Here is a 14,181-nt window from a genome sequence, read left to right on the forward strand (position 1 = left end):
CCTCTAGGGCATATTTCCTTCATGCGTATGGGACAAAGGGGACTTGATACTTTAATGCTATGGTTGGGTTTTACCTTAATGAATCTTTAGTAGTTGTGGATGCTTGCTAGAGTTCGAATCATAAGTACATATGATCCAAGAAGAGAAAGTATGTTAGCTTATGCCTCTCCCTCAAATAGAATTGCAATAGTGATTACCGGTCTAGTAATATAGTCAATTGCTTAGGGACAATTCCACAACTCCTACCACCACTTTTCCACACTCGCTATATTTACTTTATTGCTTCTTTATTTAAACAGCCCCTAGTTTATATTTACGCTTTCTTTATTATCTTGCAAACCTATCCAACAACACCTACAAAGTACTTCTTGTTTCATACTTGTTCTAGGTAAAGCGAATGTCAAGCGTGCGTAGAGTCGTATCAGTGGCAGATAGGACTTGAGAGAGTATTTGTTCTACCTTTAGCTCCTCGTTGGGTTCGACACTCTTACTTATCGAAAGAGGCTACAACTATCCCGTATACTTGCGGGTCATCAGGGTACTATGGTACGGAGTATGAACTATCGTGAGGCGTGAGCGACCGATCATAGTGCCACTGCACGCGAGTGTGTGTCTAATCGATTCGTCCATTATTCGTAAGTTATGCATGGTTATGTGGTGTCTAATGGTGGTCGTCGAAGGCTAGCTGGCAACAAGATCGGTTGCATGGACGCCTGGTTGTCAATACGTGCCGCATACGCTTCAAAGGCTTGTCATCCATGAGTTCAGATTTTACCACCATGCCAGCGTATGACCGCCCTGGCCTACCGAAACCCCTTCCATCGCTAGCGCACGCTTCCCGCCTGAAACGGTCACCGTCTCTCCAGAATGTCAATGCCACATTCACCGGACATAACTACAGGTGCAGTTGGCGTGTCACTGACATGAGCGCCAGATACCAGTTGGGCTCACAAGTCAGTGACCCAATGCACCTGCAGTTAAGTCACTAAAGCAGCATCCGCATTCACGCCCGACGAACCTACTCCGGCGCCAGCCGTCCATCCATTTGCCGGGGCTCATTGCCATTCGCCCGCTATATTAACTTGAGCCCCAGCTTCCAGCCATAGCCAAAGACCCACACTAATTCTCCTCTGGTCCTTCCTTCTGTCGGCACCACTCCAACCATGGCCTCCTGGCGCTCCAAAGCTCTCTTGGATGTGCTGTCGTAGGAGCAGACGAAGGACATCGGCGGCTCCGCTCCGGGTGCACTCCAAAGCTCTCTTGGACGTAGCATACGAAGGAGATTGCCGGCTCCCCCCGGCCGCCCTCCGCTGCCACTACCACGAAGTCAGCGCGCGTGCGCGGGCGCAGCTGGCAGCGAGGAAGAGTAGTACACGGTAGATCACCGCCGCTCTGGTCCCAGGAAGGCCACCGCTCCTCCACTCAGTCGACGCCAAGCTTGGTGGGATAAACATCATCGGCCGAGTAGCCGCTTGACGGTGACGTGGAGGCGGAAATCTCCAGAACCTAGTGCTCCGGAGGAGGAGCTTATCGAGGCCGATGAGAAGGAGGCAAAGGCAATGGCCGGCTTTCTCGGGTTCATGGCCGGACATGGTGGTCGGGCGCCGGCGATCGTTTAGATTAGGTTTACAGTAGGTTTTAGTACGGTTTGTGCGAAATATGTAATGAATTTTGTCCAGTTTGTAGGAAAAGTTTTCGAAATGTAATGAATTTCATCCGGTTAATTTGAAATTTGCTTTGTTTGCACGAATTTCGTCCGTTAGTTCATATAGTTTTCGAAAGGTATGCGGGCAGCATTCGATGGCATCCATCAGTGTCCTCGGACAGATGCCGGTGTAAATTTGTGGGCCAGCGCTGCAGATGCCCTAACTATCATGCTATAATCGCTAGCAATGCTCCATTATTTGGCAGGGAAAAGTCATCCCTCGATCAAAATCAGATCCGCCGTGTTTCGCACTCCTCCCACGTAAGAGTGTAAACTCTTGCTTACATAAACATGGAGCAAGTGGACGGCACTGTAGCATGTCATATCACTCATACTAGCCCGTCTAACGCATGGGAAAGCACCTCCCTTGTCATTCTGTTCTGGATTTGTATCGATCGATCGCACGAAAATGTTATGCTTTGCAAGTTCAAAAGAAAAGGCGGCACACTTACGACTCGTACGCGTCGCACCGCCGACAGTCCGGCTCGCACGTCGCTCACCAGAAGGGACACGCGTTGTCTTGCAGTTTCACTGACATGTGGGACTGCAATTGAATAAACCGTCGATAGCCGAAATCTAATCGCTCGGCGGGCATCGGCTAAGAAGAGAGAGACGAGGGAGGGAGAAGAGATCGTCCGCCCGCCGCGCACGAACTCCAAGAAATATATGGTGATATTGTGAGGTGGGCCATGCGGGAGTCCAGACCGCTTCCAAAGCCCGCTTCTAACTGCCCTGGCCCACCAGAACCCCCGCCCACCTCCCCGCGCGCGCTCCCCCCTCAGACGCCAGCTGCCCGCATTCATAGCAAGTAGTACCAGTAAAATACTGGGCTATAAGCCCGCTTATGTGGAGGAGAGAGAGGCATTGACAAAGTCAAGGAGTGGGCTCTGCAATAGCCCGTCTCTACACGTGCTCCTAGGTATAAAAAACTAATTCTAAAAAAAGAGGCATAAAAAAGCAATTGTGTCTAAAAAGAAAGGTAAAAAACATTTGAGAGGAAATAGATAGAGAGAAAGTGAAAAAAAGTTGTAACCTTTATAGCCAACCTTATAGTAAACACTATGGTAGTATTACATGAGGAAGGAGGGAGTGGTGCACATGCCAAGTTCACTGGGCTGCCGTGTTTCATACTCCTCCGTCGCAAAAGTGGAGAGAATAGCTTTCATCAAAAATAAACAATGAATACTCGTTGCTCGTCCTCTATATCAGAAAGAATACTTTCCATTCGCCGACATGTGGGACGCCGACCATCCTGGTCCACCTGCCATGCACAAAATTATCCTGGTCCACCTCGGTCGTAGCGCAGGCCCAACCTTTCCCACTGTAAGTTGGTCAGACGAAGGAACCATCATGACTTCATTGAATTCCGCTTCTTCAAGAAAACTTACTGTACTCGCAATATTGCTACCACACGCGAAGACTGGACGACACTGTACCATGTCATATCACTGAAACCCACTAGGACAAACTAGCCAGCCTAGGATTTGTACTCCCTCTGTTTCAAAGTTAGTAGTACAAAATTTGAGTCATCTATTTTGGAACGGAGGGAGTACGTCTCTGTACTGCTATGATTTTGTGTTGTACGTCTCTGTACTTTTGCTATGATTGTCCTACCATATGAACCAAATGAGGCCTAAATGTATCCGTGTCGACTATTGTTTGATCGATCGCTAACCCTACAATTTTAGGAGCTTGGGCTATTGGCCGATCGACGACGGATAAGTATAAGCGTACCACGAGCTCATCAGCCCCAACGTTTCTCTTTGGTGAGTGTTTTGCAAGTACTATAGCTGGCACAGTAGCTAGCCTACTAACACCAAGAATCATCAAGCAAGCCCTGCTGACATGATAAACAGTTCAAACTTACATCTAAGCATGCCATATATTACATCAAAAGCTGGTGAGGATACATCTGCTTCCATAACTCGGAGAGGGTTCACATGATTCACTATCAAACAAAAGTAGCAAGTACCGCCCACACAAGACAGTGCACTAGCCCTAAGATGGTTTGGTAACATGCATCATTCTGGTAATTAAACACAGGGCAATGCAAACTACCCTGAAGGATTAGCGCGACCAACTATTTCTTGTTATCGATCTCTTGGGAAATGACCACAGCAGGGACAGCGGCATGGGAATCGATCTCTGGGCCGATGTCCACAGGACTGACCGCGACATCGGAATTGATCTCTGGGGCGATGTCCACAGGATGGACAATGGCATCGGAATCGATCTCCGGGGCGATATCAACAGGACGGACCGCGACATCGAAAACGATCCCTGGGGCGTTGTCCACAGGACGGGCCGCGACATCAGAATCATCAAGGATGTCCACCGGCACCTGCACAACCCTAACATATTAGCAAGCACATTGCAAATAATCAAAAACCACAACTATGGTAAGCCATTATTTTTTACCTTGTGCAGGTCACCGGGGGATCCCATCCCTCCGGGGGCCATCTCCTTGTCATCGATGGGGGCCATCACCTTGCCAGGGGAATACCGCTTCTCAACGGCGACTATCTCCTCAAACTCGGCCTTGAGCCTCGCATAGGTGGCCATTAGAGTTTCTGGGGTAGGCACGGTGGGGCCTTGCTGTTCTTCCAACTTTCTTTGAGGAGTTCGTCCGCCAACGTCGTCAACTCTTTGGCCGGTGCTTGTTTCTTGGAGTTCTTCGTCTCCATGGGTTGGCCCTCCAACATGGTCAACTCATTGGTCGGTGCTCGCTTCCTGGAGATCGTTGTCTCTAGTGGGTTGTCCGCCGGCAACTCTTTGCCTAGTGCTCCAGGATCCATCAATGAACTCACAAACAAAAAGCAATTGAAAGGAAACCGCAATCGCAATGAAAACGGGAAAAGAATAGGCTATGAGAATCGGTCGGTGCTTCACAAAAAGAAGATTCTTGGAATGAAAATATAGCAGCATCACTGATTCGCCCACCTTTCCTTCGTCGGTACAGAAGAAAAATGGCAGAAGTGAGTAGCCTGGAGTGAGGTTTTCTTTAAGAAAGGGGAGAAAGGGCTTCAACGAGAGTTCCAGTGAAATGATGGTTGCTTCGTCCAGTCCAACTTCGAGGCCACTTTACCACTGCTGGTAAAGATGTGGGTTTTGTGATATGACGGGTCATGACGGCCACACCGGGGTGACCGGTGAGTCTCGACTGTAGCACCTCGCTGTGATTTGGTGGATGGCACGTAGTCCCAGATGCTTTGATGTCCCGCATGTAGATAGAGCGGCTAGTCATATAGGAGTGCTCAATATTGTGAACCGCGGCCAAGGCGGAGAGGAAAATGAGAGAACTACGTAATTAATGCATGAGTTTAATTAGGGTAGTTTTGTAAAGTAAGAGATACATTCCTCGAATCACAAAATGCCTTGGTTGATGAGATTTGAGATTTGAGCCAGTACCGCACCCGGTGTAGTCTAGTCACTTGTTGAAATCTCTAGAAAGGCAAATACTCCTTTCCGGTTTACAAGGCTATAGCAAGTACTAGAACTACAATAGTGGGCTCAAATAGCAATTTTGTCTCATGCAAGAGCCTGGCTATATGCATGCTCCAAGGCTCCGCACCACGCCCCACCCCTACACAAAGACTGCCACGCGAGCGTTCGCAACTGCCACGTTCGGGTTGCGCTTGGCTCTTCGCCTCTTCGAGAAGACAAACAATGATGTTACTACTACTGCTTCTACTATATAGAATCCACTGCTGCATGTCCGTCCACCGCGTGCAGTACTCATTTTTGAGTGTAGACTAGCAAAAGAGCCCGTGCGTTGCAACGGGAGAGAAAACATAACAAACGCTCTTAACCCAACAACCATCACTCAAGACCACAATAGGTCCATCTCCTTTATTTTTGCGAGGCATCATATTTGTGTTGCCGCTTATCCTCCTTCTCACCCTCGCCGGCGATGGTCTCGGTGTTCACACAAAACAAAACAAAACACGTGTTTGAATATGGTTAATTCTAAGGCGTCTCTCTCTCTCCCTCTCTCTCTCTCTCACTCTCGCGATGAGAAATCAGTTGTTTTCCCTGCGACATTTTTCAGAGGTATGCATGTGTAGTTATCGATGTTTTGTTTTCCCTATATGGTTATAGTGGGTGTTTATTTGTAATCCGGATCGCCGCCGGTATGAAAGAAAAACGGATCTTGCCATATAAATTATAAGTTTGCTTCCAAAACAATATTTTTAAAATATTTAACAGGTCAAATTAACAACATATTTAGATTCCACACATTTTTCTAATAAAATTTCATATATAATATGTTAAAACGGAAGTTACGGTTCAAAAGATACGGATAATTTAGAAAATTATTTGTTCGACTTAAATATATTTCATAATAATATTTAAAAATACTTAATAGGTAAAAATAATCTCATATTCATATTCTACATATTTTTCTAATCAAATTTCATATATAACATGTTCAAATCGGAGTTACGGTTTAAAAGATATGGAGAAAAATCATTTGTTTGACTTAGATATGATCCGCGGATGAATTACCTAAAGCATCAAGGAGGTTTTTGAAAAATATAAATAACGGTTCGGGTGTGACTTAATTCCGGACTGCGGGTTGATTTCATCAAAACATAGGGACTTTTGTGTAAAGTATGAAAAAACGATTCATTTTAACTTACAACAGGACTGCGGGTTGAACTCTCTGAAATAGAGGGACGTTTTTGAAAAATGCCATGACGGACGTCCAGAAATCCAATTTGCTTTATTATTAGGTAAAGATAGCAAAAGAGCCCGTGCGTTGCAACGGGAGTAAAAAATAACACATCCCTAATTTTTTTATTTCCCCCTTGCGAGGTTTTGTCGTCGTGTGCATGCGTGATTATAGATGATTGCACTCTAAACAACATTTTAACAATATTTAATGGTCAAAATAACATAATATTCTGATTCTACACATTTTTTAAATCAAATTTCATATATAACATGTTAAAATTAAAGTTACGATTTAAAAGATATGAACAATTTTAAAAATATATGATACGGACTGCGTGTTGATTTTCGAGAACTGCAGGGGGCTTTTATAAAAACTAACATTTTCTTCATGTCACTTAAAGTAGTATTGTGGGTTAATTGCCGAAAACTATAAGTTTTTTGTTAAACATTTTGTTTGTTTATCACTTAAAATAATACCACGACTTAATTATCAGAAACATGCCCGGGCGTTTCAACGGGAGGAAAAAATGACATGCTTAACAACGAAACAAACGTCAATTGCCATGAATTAGGTTGGCTAGGTAAAGAATACGTTTGATGATGACAAAAAGAATGAATGAACTAACAATAAGATTCTTCAGATTATAATATGGGCCATAAATCATGGTTATAAAATCGGATGAACGACCCTATCTTTAGATTACAATACTGGTAATAAAAATATTCGTTCATCATCCACGCATGTATGCTTCTCTCGTGTGTGCTAATCCCGAAGCTCTTGTCGTAGAGTTGTTCTAAGTTCCAGTTTTGCTGCGACATATGCAGGATTCTCCATCGAATTGAATCTTTTACTTAGTCCGTTGCGCCTCAATTCACTGTTGGATCTAATTTGCTCTATTCTAGCTTTGTTTTGTTCTAGATGCATATTTGCGTATTTCTATCTTTCTCGTGCGCATTTTTTTGCCTTTTTATGTTATATTTGCATACTTTTTTCTCCCTTGTGTACATTTTTTACAACTTGATTGAATCTTCAATTCTTTTGTTTTGCTCATAGGCTTCACCATGCTTTTCCAATTTTTCATGTTTTTTCTTCTTTGGTCATCTGTGCGTATCACTCTCTATCGTTTTTCCTTCTTTGTTCCTTGGCATCCATGAGAGTTTTCTAGAATGTAGAAATCTGTTGTTGATAAAACAAATGATTAGACTTTGCATCATAAATAGAGCATGTGAGGTACTCATAAATTTATTTAATTACAATATATATAAACATCAGAACATATTGTTATTTGTACAATAATGTCTTATTTCTTCTTCGCAATCCCTTTTCAAAATTGTGCAGCCATTTTGGCTTGCTGTTTAAGTTGATATTAGCCATCAACAGTGATTGTACAGTCATCAGTCATCTATGCTGCCTATGCACCACATGCCATAGCTACGCACTACACAATCTATTTCTTTTTCTTTGAGGGAATGCACAACTACTGTACATGGTGGCTCGATCTATATTATCTCCAAGGACGCACGCTCCACACTTGTTCTTATCCCGTTTCCTTTCCCCTTTCTCTATACTCAAAGCAAAATCCCCTTTTCTCTTCACCTCGTTGGGAGCAGCCGCCCCGTGCTGCCTCGCTGCCACCTCCGACGGCGCCGGGAGAGGAGCGCTCCTCTGCCCCGAGCCGCCTCCAGCAGGCCAGCCAGTTGCTACCCCGCCTTGGAGCTCGCCGCCTCCGACCACCTCTTCGTCGGCTTCGTTCTCCTCCGCCTCGATTCCGTCCGCCACCGCCGGATCCACGCTCGAGGAGCGGCCAGATCCGCCGCCTCCTGCCTCGCCTGCCGTCGGGAGCAGGACGACCGAGAGAATCGCCTGTTCATTCGCAGCGTGGGGCACGCAGTTGCCTCGGCCCAGCTTGCCTGGGAAGCCGTCATCGTCCATCTCTATGTCGAACTCGAGTGGAGGTAGCATGGGCCGGCGAGGTTCCAAGATCCCCTCTTTGTTCATCTTTCTATTGTCCCTTTTTTGTTTCCTCCGTGATGTTCCTCTGCTCCCGAGCTAGGCGTTCATCTTTCTATTGTCCCTTTTTGGTTTCCTCCGTGATGTTCCTCTGCTCCCGAGCTAGGCATATCGTGCTTATTTGGATCCTGATGACCCATATATCTCATCCTCTTTTGGTTGTTGTCTTGACCTTGTTTGATTCTTGCAACTGGCGGATGCATATAAGTTCATCGGATTTGAGTTAAAAAGCAACTTGGGACTATTTATTTACAAACGAAAATACAAAATTTTAGCACATGCAGAAGGAGCAGGGGTAGGGACGGGCGCGTCGACGGGGATGGCAGTAGCGGCGCGCGTCGACGTGGGGTGGGCCGGCGGCGCGCGGTGAGGCGCGCCGGGCGTGGCAGGAGGCGGCGGCGCGCTGGAGGTGAAGATGGGGATTGGGAGGCAGGGGCGTGCGGGTGGCTGGGTTACTTTTTTCTTTTCTGTCCCATGTACCGGTTCTGATTGATTTATGGATTGCGGGTTAAATATCCAAAACCATAGGGGCTGTTTCGTAAAAAGGCATGACGGATGACCAGAAGCAATGCGTGGTTTATTATTAGGAGAGATTCACTCATTTTGCTTCATATGTAGTCACTTGTTGTAATCTTTAAAAAGACTTATATTTAGAAACGGAGGGAGTACAACGCATGCATGCATGCCATAACTTTCCTTTTGATACTTGTATGTGTTGATTTGATGCATCTTGCTAAATTTTGACTATAAATTTAATTAACCAAATGTTCATGCATGTCACAAAATTACGGGGCTGTTTGGATTGTGACTATATTTTGTCTTATGTTGTTACATTATTTTTGCCACACTTGCCACACTTGCCTAACTTGAGTTGCTCAGACACACTTTGGCTTGCTTAAGGGGATCTTGCCACACTTTTTGTGTCTATGACATGTGGAGTTCACTACTAATAAAAAAATTCTTGTTTTAGGTGTGGCTATAACCAAACACCCACCTAACTTGGTCAAATTTACCCAAGGTGAGGTGTGGCAAAGTGTGGCAATATGTGGCTGGAAACTAAACAGCCCCTATATCATTGAAAACTATCTTCAAATACGAATCAAATGATATAATTTTTGTTAACATGCACTAACATTTTGTCAGTTAAATCTTTGGTCAAAATTTAGCACCAATTACAAAGGGGCCCAATAAATATTGTACTCTCACATTTTGTTTTGAGGATACTCCCACATACTCCCTCCATTCCCAAATAAAAATCTTTCTAGAGATTCTAACAAGTGACTACATACGGAGCAAAATGAACGAATCCATAATTTAAAATATGTCTACATACATCCGTATGTTGTAGTCCATTTGGAATGTCTAAAAAAACTTATATTTAGGAACGGAGGGAGTAGAAAATATAAATAATAATGCATGTTGGGGCAACCCACGATTCCGATAGTTTTAGCCGTGGGCTTGTTCACAATTTTTACGAGGGATGGTTGTTCATTTAATGGAGGGTCTTGTACCAGACTTGAATGATACAAAGTGTGACCTGGCACACTGTAACACCACTTGGAATAAGCGGGTAACTATCTCAAAAAACAATCAACAATTAAAAAAACGATGACCTGGTACGTACACAATTTTAAACGATTATTTTGATGGAGTGAAAAAGGAAAACTACCCCACTACGTATATATAGGCCGGAGCCTCCGCGCTTGCTTGCTAGGGTTGCTCTATTCACACACTCTCATCCTCTTCAGATCTAAACAAGATAGCGGTGGTAACATTGTCTTTCTCCCTTCAAAAAACACTGTCTTTCTATCCTCACCACTGGTTACAGATCCGGACGTATCCCCATCCACCGGTGAAGGGAAGGAGGGGCAGCGTTTAGGCCGTCGTCGACAGCGAGGGAGGAGACTCACTGCCGGCCGCATCGTTATCTCTGGCCGAGCGCCGATGCGGGAGGTCCTCCGATCCCTTCGTCGTTGCCCTAGTGTGTGCGGATCCGGCCTCCTGTCGCCCACCTATCCACATCCCGACGACCTTCAGGTATATCTTCCTTCGAAACCGCCTTAGCTCTACTTTCCCAGCTCGCTATGTCGCTGCATGTGCATCATTTTCTACCTCTCAGCCCCTCTCGATCGGATGGTCCAACATCACCTATTTTTTTTTCTATTTTTAAAGGTAAAGCTACTTCATGGAGTCGAATCTTGTACTTGGTTCAAACAAGAAATAAAGTGGGGATGGGGGAATTTAGTATGTACATCGGACTTGGTACAAACAGGAAGGAAATGGGGTGAAAGTAGTACAGACTGGTCATCCAACCGGTCTCTTGGTCGAAAAGGGAAATATAGGGGTAACGCTGTACACAGTGGTATGACCAGGACTAGATTTGCTATCCTCACATAGGAGTAGGTGGCTAGAGTGAACAAAAATGGGACCAACCCAGATATGTTTCTTGGATGTTTGTTTCTCGGGGCAACAAACTCTGAATTACCAATTTATGCCCCTGTTTCGGTACATGGTGTTGGACTGCTGGTGCACCCACTGTCCCATGCCCATATACCAAATATTTAGTTGTTCTTAATCTAATGCCCCTGGTAAAATGAAGCCATGCCACTGTTATAAGCCATGACAAATTTAACCAAATGTTTTTGCCTGTAATTGTTTGAGACTATGACTGTTTTCATTGTAGCTTTTTGTGCAAACAGGGATATCCATTTCATCAGGTTGCCGTTGTGACCTTTTGGTGCACTGCACAAAACACTTCTTAAAAGAAGTGACTTTTGTGCTGTTTAACTGGAATGTCGGAATGGAACAGTTGATTCATTTCGGTGGAACTTCACAAAGGGAGATATGTGTTCCAATCCTCATCATTCATATTGGCGCCATAACCTTCCTTTAGCTAAGAATGATATTTAATGCATGTGTTCATCTCTATTTTGCTACTCCCATGAGAAAATAATGCTATTGTTTACTAGTACACTTGACTCCCTCACTGACAAAACCAATTCAGAAATAGAAGGCCAATCATGTACTTGGTTTCACCAACTGGTGAGGAGAAAGAGAAACAGGGCATGAAGAGGAAGAAGAAGAAGAATAAACAGGCCAAGGTGATCTTGCTGAAGCTAGAGGCCTCAGTCGTGGCGATTCAAGGGCTCCGGAAACGTCTACCTTACATGTGAGACGATCCTCCAGGGAGCCCTTCCACTTTTGCTGTCTCTCCTGCAAGGTCACTTAATTAATTAGGAGTACTTAAGTACCACTAATTTATTGATGCCTAATTTTCTGTCGGAGTTAAACAAATCTTTAGTAGCACCCTATGCTGAATCATGTACGTGTGTATGTTTGACTATGGAGGTGAATCATGTGGTGGTGCGGGGAGGGAATATTATTAGTGTCATGATATAATAGTGCTATTGTTTTGCATGTCAATGTATTGCCATTGGTTCAATGAGGCAATGTTTTGTGTATTCTCCATCATGAATTTGACGCTACTGTTAGAGTAATATGCTAATGTCTTTCTATCCTTTCTCACCAAGCTAATGAAGGTTTCACCTTGTTCCTACTTGTGCAAATAGGGACCATGTTACGTCAATCATACATTTTAGTGGAACTACACAAGACAATACAATGAACTGTATCCCAGCCAGTGCTTTAACTCTGCTGGAAGTTCTCAATAATCTTTTGATATAATCTCAGCACTGGTAAACAAGAGTGATTTCAACCATACATTTGAAGTGCACAAAAATATATACTATTGAGTGATTCCAGTGCTTTATGATCTCTTATGGGACTACATGAATAAGATTTTTTCCTCAGGTTTGTACCGGCCGAAGGCCTTCATCCATATTAGTTTGCTGTCATCTCTATTTGTATCGTGCTACTGTCATGAGAAACTCCGTTATCTTTACACGCTAAAGTTTTCCAACCTATGGTACATGGCAATGCTTTGAGTGTTGAGCTAATTGGCACTGATTAAACAAACAAATACCTCTCGTTAAGCAAGACTACTATGTTGCTAACTTTACCCAGATAATGAGGGTGCTTCTATTTGTTAGTGTATGTTTCATGAACTAGTCCCACTATTACAGTAATCTCACTCTCTCAATAAATGTGTCAACATGGATGCTCGATTTTGGTGGAACTGCACAAAAACTTTGGGTGCTTCATTGCCATGACAGCTTCTTTCCTTTCCTGTCAGTCGCTAATCTGGGCTTGCTTTCTTCCTTTGCTGCCAGTCGCTTGGCTTATCTCGGCTTCCAGTCAAAGAAAATTGTAATTGATATGCTACCTCACACAGGTTGGTACTGGTCTTTATCCTGATTATTGTGCTTGTCATATGTATTGGTAATTTGGTATTGTGCTCCTGTTTGCCGATTTCATAAAGGAGTAACTTGGAGCCTGAACTCGCAGGCAAATCATTACATTGGGTGATTTTAGTAGAACTGCACAAAAAGATCAGATGGACAGGTACTTATGTTGCTGCTATGTACTCCAAAGTTCACTCAGACAGGCATCGATGTTGACAAGAAGTGCCTATATTCATTCGAGTATCAACCGGCGTTAACTAGTTGCCAAACTCCAAGTATTAGGAGAGTGAACGCCAAAAATATTGCTTGGCGCATAGCCCAGAAAAATACAGTCCAGTCTTTGGTCCCAACTTCTGCCTTTTGGTTATCGGCACATATGGTAGCGAACTGTATGGCATGGAGTCAAAAGATTCTAACAAGTTGGTTGACGCGTATATTCATCTGGCACTTAATCAGTCTGCACGCCAGGGATGCTCCATTTCAGTTGAACTTCACAAAAAAATTGGGTGGTTCGTTTTCTCAACCGCCTCCTTTCTTGTCAGCAATGTAGAATTTTGGCAAGTACAGGACCAAGATGAGCCAGTAAACTAGTTAGATGAAAGTAGTGGCCAAGTTGCTCAAACCTCCCTCGGCACGAGGCCACTATTTGAGGATAAACCTACAAGAAAAGTTCAGATTGTCTGTGCTGCCTCTTATGTACTCGAAAGTTTACTCGTACAAGCATTAATTTTAACAAGAAGTACCTCCGACTGAACACCATTTACCAGTCTGTACCCACGTAATTAAAGTTCGTCCATTGATGATATTGGCTGTGATCTCAATCATTTGGATGCATAAACATACTGAACATGTGTATATCTGAATCTTTTTGTGAATTATCTATGAATATTGTCGTGTGATCTATCAATCATTTGGATGCATAGACATGCTGAACTTGTGTATATATGAATCTTTTGAGTTGTTGATTGTGAATATTGGCTATGAATATGAATGTGTCCTGTGAACCTGAGTTTGATATGAATGTTTACCTTTTCTATTGTACTTGTGTGTGAAATTGTTAGTATGCCTACTGTGGGATTGTGACGTGTGGGTGTCAACAGCACACCTTCTTCCTGAGAAGAATTGCACCTGCTTTGTTAGGGTAGCAACGGCGCATCAGCTATTTTAATCTTTTTGCTCTATCTTCCCCCCTCCCCTGCTCAACCCCTGCCGTAATGTTTTCGTCCTCAAAACAAACATAGTACTGCGTTGTTTTTGGGGCTTGATGGAAAATCGAGTGCTGGTTTCTGTAGGTTGGCCCGCCCAGCAAATGGGCTGCTGGTCCACCATGGACTGGGAGGCTAAAAATACAAGTTTTATGGTGCAGAGGCAAGTAAAAAAAGCCATCGAGAGCCATCCACTGAAGAAAAAAAAATCACTCCTGATGTGCTTCTTCAGTCGCGCCGCCGGCCCCCTCTTTAACCCAGTTCGCTCGGGGATCTAGCTGGTAT

The 14,181-nt window shown here is 44.1% G+C and overlaps 1 long non-coding RNA gene across 1 annotated transcript; it reads left to right on the plus strand.

The window, feature by feature from the left end:
• The first annotated feature begins 7,668 nt into the window (after nucleotides 1-7,668).
• Nucleotides 7,669-13,653, plus strand: LOC141041729 (uncharacterized). The gene is made up of 4 exons (XR_012203088.1): nucleotides 7,669-11,559; nucleotides 11,960-12,200; nucleotides 12,620-12,681; nucleotides 12,795-13,653. It is a non-coding gene; the product is annotated as an uncharacterized lncRNA (long non-coding RNA).
• The last annotated feature ends 528 nt before the right edge of the window (nucleotides 13,654-14,181 follow it).

The sequence above is a fragment of the Aegilops tauschii genome, chromosome 2 (genome assembly GCF_002575655.3).
Source record: "Aegilops tauschii subsp. strangulata cultivar AL8/78 chromosome 2, Aet v6.0, whole genome shotgun sequence".
Lineage (NCBI taxonomy): Eukaryota > Viridiplantae > Streptophyta > Magnoliopsida > Poales > Poaceae > Aegilops > Aegilops tauschii.